Source organism: Ranitomeya variabilis, chromosome 1 (assembly GCF_051348905.1).
Source record: "Ranitomeya variabilis isolate aRanVar5 chromosome 1, aRanVar5.hap1, whole genome shotgun sequence".
NCBI lineage: Eukaryota > Metazoa > Chordata > Amphibia > Anura > Dendrobatidae > Ranitomeya > Ranitomeya variabilis.
Window position 1 is genome coordinate 62,401,283 of NC_135232.1, and position 15,782 is coordinate 62,417,064.

Genomic DNA, 15,782 nt, shown 5'->3' on the forward strand with positions numbered 1-15,782 from the left:
CCCTGGCTTCAGGTTCAGTGGAGATAACCATTGCTCAAACTCAGCCTGGATAGCTGTCCACAACTCTTTAGCTGTTTGACTGTAATAGCCAAGGTTTATTAATTTAAACACTACCTGATTGCGATGAGCCATGGCTGCGCAGTATGGAGGTGGGGGGATTACCTCTGTACTGTTGGAATGCGTCTCTGATTAAGGGAAAGATTGAGGGCACAGGTGGAGGCCCTAGGGGAGGTGGAGGAGCCAGAAGCAGTGGAGGAAGTGATAGATACAGAGGTTTGTCCTACATGACATGGGGATTCCAAGGCTTGTGGAGCAGCCCCTTGTTCGCTTGCCCCCACAGCCACCACTGTCCCCCAATGCCCAGTCAGCGAGATGTAACACCCCTGCTTGCTCATCCAGGTGTCAGTTGTGAAATGCACCCTGACAGACATCAGGTGATTTTTTTCTGAGACATGCATGTGTAGCATAGGCACAGCTTTCTTAGAGAAGTAATGGTGACTGGGCAACTGATACTGAGGGACTGCGATGACATCAACTTTCAGAAGCTGTCTGTAGCCACAAGGCGGAAAGACAGCAATTCTGTGGTCAACAGATAGGAGATGGTGGAGATCAAGCTCTTAGCTTTGGCATGTGTAGGAAAGAAACATTATTTTGCGTGTCCATAACTGCGGAACTGAGGGCTATCTGCTGTGAGAGAGGGTGGGGTTGTGTAAATAGGATAAACTGTTGGACTGTGAGTGAGATGCCGGCAGAAATGTTACGATGGATTGAGAAGGATGTGTTGTGCTCAGTAAAACAAAAACAGCAGGCATCTCCACTTCCATAACAGCTGATGGGCTCTTGCTCACACCGACTGTAGGGATTATAAAATGTCTAGGTTCTGCAGCCAGAGATCTGTGTGAGAACACTTGCCACAGAGATGGAAAAGGAAGAATCAGCAAATCCAGTGCATATGCCGGTTTATGCATGTCATAGTCAAATTATTGCAATTTTTGGCAATAATTCTACGGAGTCATTTTTTGAAAACTTGGCACATAACCTGAGTTCATCCTTTGTGGTCTCAAAAAAGGCCCAGACTAGACAACCTTTGCTGCCCCTGTGTACTGCAGATTCGAGACTGTTCCTTTCCACAGCCAGAGTTCTGACTGAGGATGCAGGGCTTGTCATGGTTGCATCATTCCTTATCTGTGCGGCAAGCTGCAATGTAAGCTCCTTGTCTTCTTCCACTTCCTCTGCTGACCTACTCAGCTTTGTGCCTCTGGGTTCACACCAAGTGGGATCTGCAGCCTCATTGTCATTCTCGCTGTTCTCCCTCTCCTCACCCTGAGAATCACCCTCCTCCTCTTTCTGCCCTGACAGCACAGTGTAGTCCACGTGCGCCTCAGGTATCTGAGTTTCATCAGAATACCTTCACCTCCGGGGGTTAAGATCTATTGATGAGGGTCTGGATTCTGCTCGGACCTACTTTGTCGATAGTGTGCCTGAACAACATTAGCCCAAATGATTTTGATTCGCAAATGAGGCCTGGTGAATGCACCACAATATTAGCCCTAATGATTTTGATTAGCAAGTGGGGTCTACTGACTGCACCCCAATATTAGTCCTAACAATTTTGATTAGCAAATAGGGCCTCCTGACTGCACCCCAATATTAACCCTAATGATTTTGATTAGCAAATGGGACCTGGTGCCTGCACTCCAATATTAGGCCTTACAATTTTGATTAGCAAATGGGGCCTCACAGGCCGCACCTCAATATTAGCCCAACAATTTTAATTAGCTAATGGAGCCTCCTGAGTACTGATTGCAATACAGTATTAGCTCAAACGATTTTGAGTAGGAAATGTGAACTCCTGACTGCACAACACTGTTAGCACAAACTAGTTAGATCCTGAAATGTCACTTTTACACAGGATAGGATCCTGTCTAACTATATGACAAGCAGGAGCAGTAGAATCCTCTCTGTGCTGTTACACTGAAAAAATGGCACCAGTAAAACATGTCTGTTTTTATATGGAGAAGGACATGTGACTTCAGGAGTCAATGACAGAAGCCCTTCACTTTTACTGCCGGAATGTACAAATATTAAGTCAATAAAAAAAAAATTACACTACGCCGCTCCTCTGACCTATACACACACCCTCCCGTCATTAAAAAAAAAAACGTCCCCGCCGCTCATTATACAGATACCACTGTCCTAGCCAAAGGCCTAAAAAAAGCATTAGTGGAAATGCGATCATTTACCGAACTGTGACAACATTTTGACAACTCTAAGGAAAAATGCTCTGGAAACCGAACACTGATTTGAATTTCGTTCATGCTGAAATTGAGATTGGCAAACATTTTCTGAACATGTTCGCACATCTCTTATTATTACCCAAATTTTTCACACATCATACAAGATGACAACACCTCCTTCACAAATCATAAAAGATCAGCCTCCTCCTGTGCATATCATGTAAGATCACCCAATTATTGTAAACATAAAATAAGATCATGTGTATACAGCAAAGTCAGCCCTAAATCTCAGTTAAAACTTAACATTTAATATATATACCTAAAAAAACATGAACATTATATACATAAAGTGCTCGTGATTAACAGTGCACTAAATAGAAAATGGCACAGTCTCACCCAAATTGCTTGTTTGCTGGCACTCGGAATTTTGCTCCAATATCATGAGACCAGACAATGGGGAGAAAGGACATCAAGACCAAAAAACGACGGAGGGGGGAGAGGGGGGAGACACGGGGGGGCCTATTTACCCTGTCGTGCCCTCTGCAACCAGCTCCTGCCCTTACAAGGGCAGTACCCAAGTGTGAGCCTGTTTTGTAGTGCCCATGGTCAAATATAGCCTCCCTGAAAAAAATGTGTCTTCCCTACTTTTTTCCCTTCACGTTTGGGGGGTTCATCAGGGGAAGTTTATCCAGGCTAGAAAAATGAATGAAGTCACCTGCAGTGGCAGGGAATGACCTCTCTGTATGCTGAGATCCTGTGTGTGAGGAAAAAATGGTCTCTCACCTGTTCAATGTTCACTGCCATTATACAGAGGGGGGAGATAAGTTGGAGGGTGGTGCTAAAATTTAGCGTCTGACATCACTTCCTCCTTTTTTTTCCCAAGAACAGATATATTTCTTTCTTTCTACATAACCTTGTGTTTTCTATAAATTGATTTCGTACCCCTTATTTACACTTATTTCTCTCATAAACACTGGCGTTCTCTTTATTACCTGAGATCAGCTGACCGGGTTTCCTGTGTTTAATCTAGAATGCATGCGCAGAAGGAAACTAGCGCCGACCAGGACCTGTAGTCACATGGTCTGTACGGCCGCTACGGCGCCTGCGCAAGCTTTAGCAAATGATAAAGGAAACGTCTATAAACAGGTAATAAAGAGAACGCCAGTGTTTATGAGAGAAATAAGTGTAAATAAGGGGTACGAAATCAATTTATAGAAAACACAAGGTTATGTAGAAAGAAAGAAATATATCTGTTCTTGGGAAAAAAAAGGAGGAAGTGATGTCAGACGCTAAATTTTAGCACCACCCTCCAACCTATCTCCCCCCTCTATATAATGGCAGTGAACATTGAACAGGTGAGAGACCATTTTTTCCTTCCTCACACACAGGATCTCGGCATACAGAGAGGTCATTCCCTGCCACTGCAGGTGACTTCATTCGTTTTTCTAGCCTGGATAAACTTCCCCTGATGAACCCCCCAAACGGGAGGGGAAACGCGTAGGGAAGACACAATTTTTGCAGGGAGGCTATATTTGACCATGGGCACTACAAAACAGGCTCACACTTGGGTACTGCCCTTGTAAGGGCGGGAGCTGGTTGCAGAGGGCACGACAGGGTAAATAGGCCCCCGTGTCTCCCCCCTCTCCCCCCTCCGTCGTTTTTTGGTCTTGATGTCCTTTCTCCCCATTGTCTGGTCTCATGATATTGGAGCAAAATTCCGAGTGCCAGCAAACAAGCAATTTGGGTGAGACTGTGCCATTTTCTATTTAGTGCACTGTTAATCACGAGCATTTTATGTATATAATGTTCATGTTTTTTTTTTAGGTATATATATTAAATGTTAAGTTTTAACTGAGATTTAGGGCTGACTTTGCTGTATACAGTCTATATATTTGGAGTCAGAGAGATTCAGAATAGAACTTCTGGGTTTTTGCACTGCTAATATTCTGATAAAATAAGATCACTCTCCTCCTGTACACAACAAATAAGATCACCCTCCTCCTGTGCACATCAAGTATAGACACCCTGATCTTGTATACCTCATATAAGATCACTCTCCTGTAAATATCGTATAAGATCACACTCTTTCTGTACATACCATATAGGATAACCGCCTCCGGTACACATCCCATATGATTACTCTCCTCCTGTGCACATCATTTAAGATTACCCTCTTCCTGTACACATCATATAAGATTACATTCCTCCTGTGCTCATCAAATAAGATCACCTCCTCCTGTACACATCAAATAAGATCACCCTTCTGTACAAAATCAAATAAGATCTCCCTTATCTTGAACACATTATATAAGATCTCTCTCATGTAAATATCATATAAGATCACCCTCTTCCTGTACACATCAAATAAGATCATCCTTCTCCTGTACACATAAAATAAATCCACCTTGATCTTGTACACATCATATAAGATCACTCCTGTAAATATCGTAAAAGATCATCTGTCTCCTGTACACATCATATAGGATCACCCCCTCCTGTACACATCATGTAAAATCAACCCCTCCTGTACTCATCATATAAGATCACCCCCTCCTGTACACATCATATATTATTATTATTTATTTATATTATTTATAATTATTATTATTATTTATTTATAAAGCACCAATAATTCCATGGTGCTGTACTTGAGAAAGGGGTTACATACAGAGTTATAGATATCGTTTACAGTAAACGAATTTAAAATGGCAGACTGGTACAGAGGGGAGAGGACCCTGTCCTTGCGGACTTACATTCTACGGGATAATGGGGAAGAGACAGAAGGTCGGGGGTGCAGCAGCTTCGGTGATGGTGAGGAAGCAGCTTGGATGGTGGTAAGGCAGCAGAATGGTTATTGCAGGCTGTAGGCTTTCCTGAAGAGATGGGTTTTCAGGTTCCGTCTCAAGGATCCTAGGGTGGTGAATAATTGGACATGTTGAGGCATGGAATTCCAGAGGATGAGGGATATTCGGGAGAAATCTTGGAGGCGGTTGTGTGAGGAACAAATAAGTGTGGTGGTGAGTAGGAGGTCTTGGGAGGATAGAAGATTGCGTGAGGGAAGACATTTGGAGATTAGTTCAGAGATATAGGGGGGACTGGTTGTAGATGGCTTTGTAGGTCAGTGTTAGGCCCCTTTCACGCATCAGTTTTTTTGCCATCAGTAGCAATCCGTCGAATTTAAAAAAAAACATCCGGCGACTGATGCCGCCGGATCCAATTTTTTCTCATAGACTTGTATTAGCAACAGATTGCGATGGATGGCCTCACGTTTCATCCGTCGTTCGCCGGATCCGTCGAAAATTGTTTGTTCGGCTGCCAGAGACAACAGAAATAGTAACGTCTTTTGTGTTCGTTGAAAAAATGGACAGCGATGGATCCGTCGCTGTCCGCCGTTTGCTGGGATGTAAGCCTATAGCGCCGGATCCATCAAATTACGGAATCTAGTGACAGATTCCGTTTTGTTTTTAGCTGAACATGCTCACATTTTTTAGGATCCAATTAGCCAGATCTGCTAGTCGGATCCGGCAAAAAAAGGATCAATTTTTTTCAAAATTCGACAGATTGTGACTGATGGCAAAAAACTGATGTGTGAATGGGGCCTTAATAGTTTGAACTGGATTAGTCAGGGAATTGGGAGCCAGTGGAGGGATTTGCAGAGGGGAGAAACAGGGAAACAGGGGAGTAGCGAGGAGAGAGGTGGATTAGGCGGGCAGCAGAGGTGAGGACAGACTGGAGTGATGCAAGAGAGTTAGTGGGGAGGCCACAGAGGAGGGTGTTGCAGTAGTTGAGGCGGGAGATCATGAGGGCATGCACAAATTCAACTCCTCCTGTACATGTAAGAAGAAGGACCGGAGGTGTGCTGGGTCCGGAACTGTCTCCTCTGTTGTCCGGGAAAAAACTTAGTGACCCGGACTGACCTTTGCACGACACAGTAGGGGGCATGGCTACTAAGAAAAAGCCAGAGCGCGTGTGTAAGCAGACAGACTTGGCGGAAAGAGACAGTGTGAAGCAGGGACAAGAGAGTGCTCCGACTACTGAGCACCGGAATAGTGCAGGCTCGCGCACATGCTTCCCTGTGGTAACTCGCAAAGACTCTGAACAGTATCTTGCCATGTGCCCATTGGCTCCTGTGACCTGAGGTGTCAGACACTCCGGGTCTGTGAGTAATGCGCTCACACCGCTTAGGAAAGACCGGGTGACTCACGACAACTTTGCTCTCATTCCCCGGTATACATCTGCAGAGCCACGTTAGGCTCCGTTAGTGTTGTGGACTGTGTTGCACCCTGCGCAGCAGATCCCAGATGAAGGAACCCGTTGAAGACACCAAGGACAAGCCACTGCCGTTGGGATTCGACTCAAGGACACACTGGATTGTGGACTCTTCATTCAGGAAGCTGTCAGACTGATAAGTTATCTCTTGAGAACTGCTGGTATCTCCATTATACACTTTACCCCATCCAGTATACCAAACGGTTAAGGGTAAGTGCACACATCAGGATTTCTTGCAGAAATTTCCTGAAGAAAACCGGAAATTTTCTGCAAGAAATCCTCATGTTTCTTTTTGCGTTTTTTTCCCCATTTTTTTCCGTTTTTTTAGCATTTTGCAAGCGTAATTAGCTTGCAGAATGCTAAAGTTTTCCAAGCGATCTGTAGCATCGCTTGGAAAACTGATTGACAGGTTGGTCACACTTGTCAAACATAGTGTTTGACAAGTGTGACCAACTTTTTACTATAGATGCAGCCTATGCAGCATCAATAGTAAAAGATAGAATGTTAAAAATAATAAAAAAAAATGGTTATACTCACCTTCTGCAGACAGCAGCTGCTTCCGTTCCTATAGATGGTGTGTGCAGGACCTTCGATGATGTCGGTCACGTGACCGCGACGTCATCGCGGTCATGTGACCGCAACGTCATCGCAGGTCCTTCACACACCATCTATAGGAACGGAAGCGGCAGCGTGCACCGCTGAGAGGCGGGAAGACTCCGGGGGCCATCAAAGGTGAGTATATTTTAATTCTTTTTTTTTTTTACCAATTATACGGTGCCCAGTCCGTGGAGGAGAGTCTCCTCTCCTCCACCCTGGGTACCAACCGCACATGATCTGCTTACTTCCCGCATGGTGGACATAGCCCCGTGCGGGAAGTAAGCAGATCAATGCTTTCCTAGGTGTGCGAAATCCCCGCAATTCCGCAAATTTAATGAGCATGTTGCTTTTTTTTCCGCGATGCGATTTTTTCGCGGAAAAGAATGCAACATTTGCACAAGATAAGCGGAATACACTGAAAATAATGGGAGGCATATGTAAGCGTTTTTTTCGCGTTTGTATCACGTTTTTATAGCGAAAAAACGCGAAAAAAACACGAAAAATACTGAACGTGTGCACATGGCCTCAACCCCAGTTTTACCCTACCTCCTCTCTGCATGGAGTATACCCCTGTTCCAGTAAACCAAGTTAACTCTTGCTCTGTCTCTTGTCCACTACTGCATCCTGCAACCTGCTTACATACACAACATATGAGATAATTCTCCTGTACACATCATGAGATAATTCTCCTTCTGAACACATCATATAAGATCACCCCCTCCTGTACACATCATATATGATCACCCCCTCCTATACACATCATATAAGATCACTCCCCTCCTGTACACATTATATACGATCACCCCTCCTGTACACATCATATAAGTGTAATAAGCAGGTACTGGGATGTAGTAACACAGATGCTGCAGAGCAGGGATAAACTATAGTTAATTATTTAACAGTGGGAAAACTCACAGGGAGATATTAGGGTAAACAGAGAGTACAAAGGTAAAACTGAATAAACGTTGGTTAACTAAAAAGTCTCTTGTTAACGGTTCGACTTCTCGTGACTCTGGAGCCTGTCACTCTCTGAAGGCCCCGTGGATCGCAGAATGTCGGCGGTGTTCGGTGTAATGTCTGCTGGCGTCCTCGCCTAGCACACAGTCCTTCTTCTGGCGGCAGCGGGCGGTCTCTGGTTCTACCCGCTGATCCCCTAGGCCTAGTCCATATATTTGTGGAGTAAGAGAGTAGATCTCCCCACAAGATTCCTTTCGATTTGGGTCTCCTTAAGCAGCCGCTGTGACCTGAAGGGCTGCGCTGCAATGTTTTATCCGGCGTGTGCCTCTCTAAATATCGTGCGACACCCTGACGTCTGCACTGGGATGCTCAGTCGATCGCACGCTACCCTGCGCACCTGCTGGTTTTGCTGAGTTCCTCATTATGCCGCCCTTTCTCTGCGTGCCGCGGCCTGTCGCTCCCCTTTCAGCGTTTGCGGTCTGTACCTCAACAGCGCTCTGGCGGGAAGACCGCTTCCGTTGCCACGCAACCCATTTTACCTCACACTGACTGGCCACGCCCCTTTCACCCTAGTTACTGGCTCACTCCGACTGCAATCTCATTCCCCCCAGGGACAGAAGGTTCGGCCCCAGCAGTTCCAGACCCAGCGTTTCAGCAGGTCTGGCAGCCAGGTCTTCCCTTCTACATAAGATCACCCCCTCCTGTACATATCACATAAGATCACCCCCTCCTGTACACATCACATAAGATCACCCCCTCCTGTACACATCATATAAGATCACCCCCTCCTGTACACATCATATAAGATCACCCCCTCCTGTACACATCATATAAGATCACCCCCTCCTGTACACATCATATAAGATCACCCCCTCCTGCACACATCATATAAGATCACCCCCTCCTGTACAGATCATATAAGATCACCCCCTCCTGTACACATCATATAAGATCACCCCCTCCTGCACACATCATATAAGATCACCCCCTCCTGTACACATCACAAAAGATCACCTCCCTCCTGTACACATCATATAAGATCACCCCCTCCTGTACACATCACAAAAGATCACCTCCCTCCTGTACACATCATATAAGATCACTCCCTCCTGTACACATCATATAAGATCACCCCTTCCTGTACACATCACATAAGATCACCTCCCTCCTGTACACATCATATAAGATCACCCCCTCCTGTACACATCATATAAGATCACCCCCTCCTGTACACATCATATAAGATCACCCCCTCCTGCACACATCATATAAGATCACCCCCTCCTGTACACATCACATAAGATCACCTCCCTCCTGTACACATCATATAAGATCACCCCCTCCTGTACACATCACATAAGATCACCTCCCTCCAGTACATATAACATAAGATCACCCCCTCCTGTACACATCATATAAGATCACCCCCTCCTGTATATATAACATAAGATCACCCCCCTCCTGTACACATCATATAAGATCACCCCTTCCTGTACATATAACATAACATCACCCCCTCCTGTACACATCATATAAGATCACCCCTCCTGTACATACAATATAACATAAGATCACCCTCTCTTGTACACATCATATAAGATCACCCCCTCCTGTACACATCATATAAGATCACCCCTCCTCTACATATAACATAAGATCACCCCCTCCTGTACACATCATATAAGATCATCCCCTCCTATACACATCATATAAAATCACCCCTTCCTGTACATATAACATAAGATCACCCCCTCCTGTACACATCATATAAGATCACCCCTCCTGTACATATAACATAAGATCACCCCTCCTGTACACATCATATAAGATCACCCCCTCCTTAACACATCATGTAAGATCACCCCGTCCTGTACATATAACATAAGATCACCCCTCCTGTACACATCACATAAGATCACCCCCTCCTTAACACATCACATAAGATCACCTCCCTCCTGTACATATAAAATAAGATCACCCCCTCCTGTACACATCATATAAGATCACCCCCTCCTGTACTTATAACATAAGATCACCTCCTCCTGTACACATCACATAAGATCACCCCCTCCTGTACATATAACATAAGATCACCCCCTCCTATACACATCATATAAGATCACCCCCTCCTGTACACATCATACAAGATCACCCCCCTCCTGTAAACATCATATAAGATCACCCCCTCCTGTACACTGTCACTTTATATAAGATCACCCCCTTCTGTACACATCATATATGATCACCCCCTCCTGTACACATCATATATGATCACCCCCTCCTGTACACATCATATAAGATCACCCCCTCCTGTACATATAACATAAGATCACCTCCCTCCTGTACACATCATATAAGATCACCCCCTCCTGTACATATAACATAAGATCACCTCCCTCCTGTACACATCATATAAGATCACCCCCTCCTGTACATATAACATAAGATCACCTGCCTCCTGTACACATCATATAAGATCACCCCCTCCTGTACATATAACATAAGATCACCCCCTCCTGTACACATCAAATAAGATCACCCACTCCTGTACACATCATATAAGATCACCCCCTCCTATACACATCATATAAGATCACCCCCTCCTGTACTTATAACATAAGATCATCCCCTCCTGTACGTATAACATAAGATCACCCCCCTCCTGTACACATCATATAAGATCACCTCCTCCTGTACATATAACATAAGATCACCCCCTCCTGTACACATCAAATAAGATCACCCACTCCTGTACACATCATATAAGATCACCCCCTCCTATACACATCATATAAGATCATCCCCTCCTGTACGTATAACATAAGATTACCCCCCTCCTGTACACATCATATAAGATCACCCCCCTCCTGTAAACATCATATAAGATCACCCTCTCCTGTACATATATAACATAAGATCACCCCCTCCTGTACACATCATATAAGATCACCCCCTCCTGTACACATCATATAAGATAATCCCCTCCTATACACATCATATAAGATCACCCCTTCCTGTACATATAACATAAGATCACCAACCTCCTGTACACATCATATAAGACCACCCCCTCCTGTATATATAACAGAAGATTACCCCCTCCTGTACACATCATATAAGATCACCCCATCCTGTACATATATAACATAAGATCACCCCCTCCTGTACACATCATATAAGATCACCCTCTCCTGTACATATATAACATAAGATCACCCCTGTTATGATCCTTAGGGGTTGAGGATCACAAATTACTCCAGCTAAGTAACAAACATAGGACAAGCTCTAGGGAGGTGGCAAACTGGACTGACCGCAAATCTGAACCTATCCAAACACACTAGAAGTAGCCGGTGAACGTGCCTAAAAATCCTAGACGTCTCAAGCCAGCCTGAGGAACTAACTACCCCTAGAGAGAAAGAAAAGACCTCTCTTGCCTCCAGAGAAATAATCCCCAAAGATATAGAAGCCCCCAACAGATAATAACGGTGAGGTAAGAGGAAGGCACATATACAGGGGTGAAAGCAGATTCAGCAAATGAGGCCCACTAATACTAGATAGCAGAAAATAGAAAAGGGAATCTATGCGGTCAGTAAAAAACCCTTACAAAATATCCACTCTGAGATTTCAAGAACCCCCGCACCAACTAACGGTGTGGGGGGAGAAACTCAGTCCCCTAGAGCAACCAGCAAGCGAGGAAATCACATTTTAGCGAGCTGGACTAAAAAACATAATGAACACTGATAATCAAAAAATGATCAAACAAAAACTTAGCTTGTCTTGGAGAGACTTGGAGCAAGGTAGACACAAGGAATCTGAAGAGCACTGAATACATTGATAGCAGGCAAGGAACTGAGTCTCCAGGTGAGCTAAATAGGAAACCAACCAAGGATAACGAACCAGCTGATGCAGCCAACCTGCAGAAAGACAACACTACACAGTACCGCTTGTGACCACTAGAGGGAGCCCAAAAATAGAATTCACAACAGTACCCCCCCCTTGAGGAGGGGTCACCGAACCCTCATCAAGACCCCCAGGGCGATCAGGATGAGCCGCGTGGAAGGCACGAACCAAATCGGCCGCATGAACATCAGAGGCGACAACCCAGGAATTATCCTCCTGACCATAGCCCTTCCACTTAACCAAATACTGAAGCCTCCGTCTAGAGATACGAGAATCCAAAATCTTCTCCACCACGTACTCCAATTCGCCCTCGACCAGCACCGTAGCAGGAGGCTCAACAGAAGGAACCACAGGTACCACATACCTCCGCAACAAAGACCTATGGAACACATTATGAATGGCAAACGATGCTGGGAGATCCAAACGAAAAGACACCGGGTTAAGGATTTCCAAGATCTTATAAGGACCGATGAAGCGAGGCTTGAATTTTGGAGAGGAGACCTTCATAGGAACATACCGAGAAGACAGCCACACCAAATCCCCAACACGAAGTCGGGGACCCACACCGCGGCGGCGGTTGGCAAAGCGCTGAGCCTTCTCCTGTGACAACCTCAAATTGTCCACCACATGGTTCCAAATCTGCTGCAACCTATTCACCACAGAATCCACCCCAGGACAGTCAGAAGGCTCAACCTGACCCGAGGAAAAACGAGGATGGAAACCAGAATTGCAGAAAAAAGGCGAAACCAAAGTAGCAGAACTAGCCCGATTATTAAGGGCAAACTCGGCCAATGGCAAAAAAGTCACCCAATCATCCTGATCAGCAGAAACAAAACATCTCAAATAAGTTTCCAACGTCTGATTAGTTCGCTCGGTTTGGCCATTAGTTTGAGGATGGAAGGCTGACGAAAAAGACAAATCAATGCCCATCTTAGCACAAAAAGTCCGCCAAAACCTGGACACAAACTGGGATCCTCTATCAGACACAATATTCTCAGGAATGCCGTGCAAGCGAACCACATTCTGAAAAAATAGAGGAACCAAATCGTAGGAAGAAGGCAACTTAGGCAAGGGCACCAAATGGACCATCTTGGAAAAACGGTCACACACCACCCAGATGACCGACATTCTCTGAGAGACTGGAAGATCCGAAATAAAATCCATGGAAATGTGCGTCCAAGGCCTTTTCGGAACAGGCAAAGGCAAAAGCAAACCGCTGGCACGAGAACAGCAAGGCTTAGCCCGAGCACAAATCCCACAAGACTGCACAAAGGAACGCACATCCCGCGACAAGGAAGGCCACCAGAAGGACCTAGCCACCAAATCTCTGGTACCAAAAATCCCAGGATGACCCGCCAACACCGAAGAATGAACCTCGGAAATAACTCTGCTGGTCCATCTATCCGGGACAAACAGTCTCTCTGGTGGACAACGGTCACGTCTATCCTCCTGAAATTTCTGCAGCTCTCATCGCAAATCTGGGGAAATGGCAGACAAAATCACTCCCTCTCTGAGAATACCAGCCGGCTCAGAAACTCCCGGAGAGTCAGGCACAAAACTCCTAGAAAGTGCATCAGCTTTCACGTTCTTCGAACCAGGCAGGTATGAGACCACGAAGTTGAAACGGGAGAAAAACAACGACCAACGAGCCTGTCTAGGATTCAGGCGCTTGGCAGATTCAAGGTAAATCAGATTTTTGTGATCAGTCAAGACCACCACACGATGTTTAGCTCCTTCGAGCCAATGTCGCCACTCCTCAAATGCCCACTTCATAGCCAACAACTCCCGATTACCAACATCATAATTCCGCTCGGCAGGCGAAAACTTTCTTGAAAAGAAAGCACATGGCTTCATCACAGAGCCATCAGAGCTTCTCTGCGACAAAACAGCCCCTGCTCCAATCTCAGAAGCATCAACCTCGACCTGGAAGGGGAGAGAGACATCTGGCTGACATAAGACTGGAGCTGAAGAAAACCGGTGCTTCAGCTCCCGAAAGGCCTCCACGGCCGCAGGAGACCAATTAGTCACATCAGAACCCTTCTTGGTCAAATCCGTCAAAGGTTTAACCACGCTAGAAAAATTAGCGATGAAACGACGGTAAAAATTAGCAAAACCCAAGAACTTCTGAAGACTCTTAACAGACGTGGGCTGAGTCCAGTCATGAATAGCCTGGACCTTGACGGGGTCCATCTCCACAGTAGAAGGAGAAAAAATAAAACCCAAAAAGGAGACCTTCTGTACTCCGAAGAGGCATTTTGAGCCCTTCACAAATAAAGCATTAGCACGCAGGACCTGAAACACCATCCTGACCTGCTTCACATGGGACTCCCAATCATCAGAAAAGACCAAAATGTCATCCAGATAAACAATCATAAATTTATCCAGATATTCTCGGAAGATGTCATGCATGAAGGACTGAAACACAGAAGGAGCATTAGAGAGTCCAAAAGGCATCACTAAGTACTCAAAATGGCCTTCGAGCGTATTAAATGCTGTTTTCCATTCATCTCCCTGCTTAATGCGCACAAGGTTATACGCACCACGGAGATCTATCTTGGTGAACCAACTGGCACCCTTAATCCGAGCAAACAAATCAGACAATAGAGGCAAAGGATACTGAAATTTGACTGTGATTTTATTCAGAAGACGATAATCTATACAAGGTCTCAAAGAACCGTCCTTCTTGGCCACAAAAAAAAAACCTGCACCAAGAGGGGAAGAGGATGGGCGAATATGTCCCTTCTCCAAATACTCCTTTATATAGCTCCGCATCGCGGCATGCTCTGGTATAGACAAATTAAAAAGTCGTCCTTTAGGGAATTTACTACTAGGAATTAAATTTATAGCACAGTCACAATCCCTATGAGGAGGCAGGGCACAGGACCTGGGCTCATCAAATACATCCTGGTAGTCAGACAAAAACTCAGGGACCTCAGAAGGAGTGGAAGAAGCAATAGACACCAATGGAGTATCGCCATGAATTCCCTGACAACCCCAACTTGACACAGACATAGCTTTCCAATCTAAAACTGGATTATGAGCTTGCAGCCATGGCAGACCCAAAACGACAACATCATGCAAATTATGCAGAACAAGAAAGCGAATCACCTCCTGATGTACGGGAGTCATGCACATGGTCATTTGCGTCCAATACTGAGGCTTATTCTCAGCCAATGGCGTAGCATCAATTCCTCTCAGAGGAATAGGAAATTCCAAAGGCTCCAGGACAAAACCACAGTGCCTGGCAAACGACAAATCCATCAGATTCAGGGCAGCACCCGAATCCACAAAAGCCATAACCGGGTAGGACGACAAAGAACAAATCAAAGTAACAGACAAAATAAATTTAGGCTGTATAGTACCAATGGTGACAGGTTTAGATTTCTTTTTTAAGCGTTTAGAGCATGCTGAGATAACATGAGTAGAATCACCACAGTAAAAGCACAACCCATTTTGACGTCTATGACTTTGTCGCTCAATTCTGGTCAGAGTTCGGTCACATTGCATAGACTCAGGTCTCTGTTCGGAAAATACCGCCAAAGGATGAGCAGATTTGCGCTCCCGCAAACGCCGATCAACCTGAAGGGCTAAAGCCATAGAATCACTCAGACTTGCAGGGGTGGGAAACCCCACCATAACATTCTTAACGGCCTCAGAAAGACCTTCTCTGAAATTTGCAGCCAGGGCACACTCATTCCATTGAGTAAGCACCGACCATTTCCGAAATTTTTGACAATACACCTCTGCTTCATCCTGACCCTGAGAGATAGCCAGCACCGCTTTTTCTGCCTGATTCTCAAGATTAGGCTCCTCATAAAGCAG

The 15,782-nt window shown here is 45.2% G+C and overlaps 1 long non-coding RNA gene across 1 annotated transcript in view; it reads right to left on the reverse strand.

Moving 5' to 3' along the window:
* Positions 1 to 8,685, reverse strand: part of LOC143805074 (uncharacterized) — a 177,703-nt gene extending 169,018 nt beyond the window's left edge. Inside the window, exon 1 of the long non-coding RNA XR_013221170.1 lies at positions 8,458 to 8,685. This is a non-coding gene — a long non-coding RNA (uncharacterized LOC143805074). The remainder of the gene's footprint in view (positions 1 to 8,457) is intronic.
* Between the last annotated feature and the right edge of the window lie 7,097 nt (positions 8,686 to 15,782).